Here is a 204-nt window from a genome sequence, read left to right on the forward strand (position 1 = left end):
CACAATAATGTTGAATTCTGTAGATATATTGTTCCATAATGCTGCTTGAAACTCAGATAATTCTATAACTGTTTTCGCTCTATGTTTTAGAACAATTATTGTTTACCATATATTATCCATAAAGGAATACGTACACATACTCAAGAAAGTTGTCACACACCATTGACTATATGCAAAAGTCTTTTTATTAACTCCTTGGATCTA

At 29.9% G+C, this 204-nt stretch overlaps 1 protein-coding gene across 1 annotated transcript in view; it reads left to right on the plus strand.

The window, feature by feature from the left end:
- LOC119591818 (transmembrane protein 18-like) overlaps positions 1-204 on the plus strand; it is a 3,339-nt gene that overhangs the window by 100 nt on the left and 3,035 nt on the right.

This window comes from Penaeus monodon, chromosome 29 (assembly GCF_015228065.2).
Source record: "Penaeus monodon isolate SGIC_2016 chromosome 29, NSTDA_Pmon_1, whole genome shotgun sequence".
In the NCBI taxonomy this organism is placed as follows: Eukaryota; Metazoa; Arthropoda; class Malacostraca; order Decapoda; family Penaeidae; genus Penaeus; species Penaeus monodon.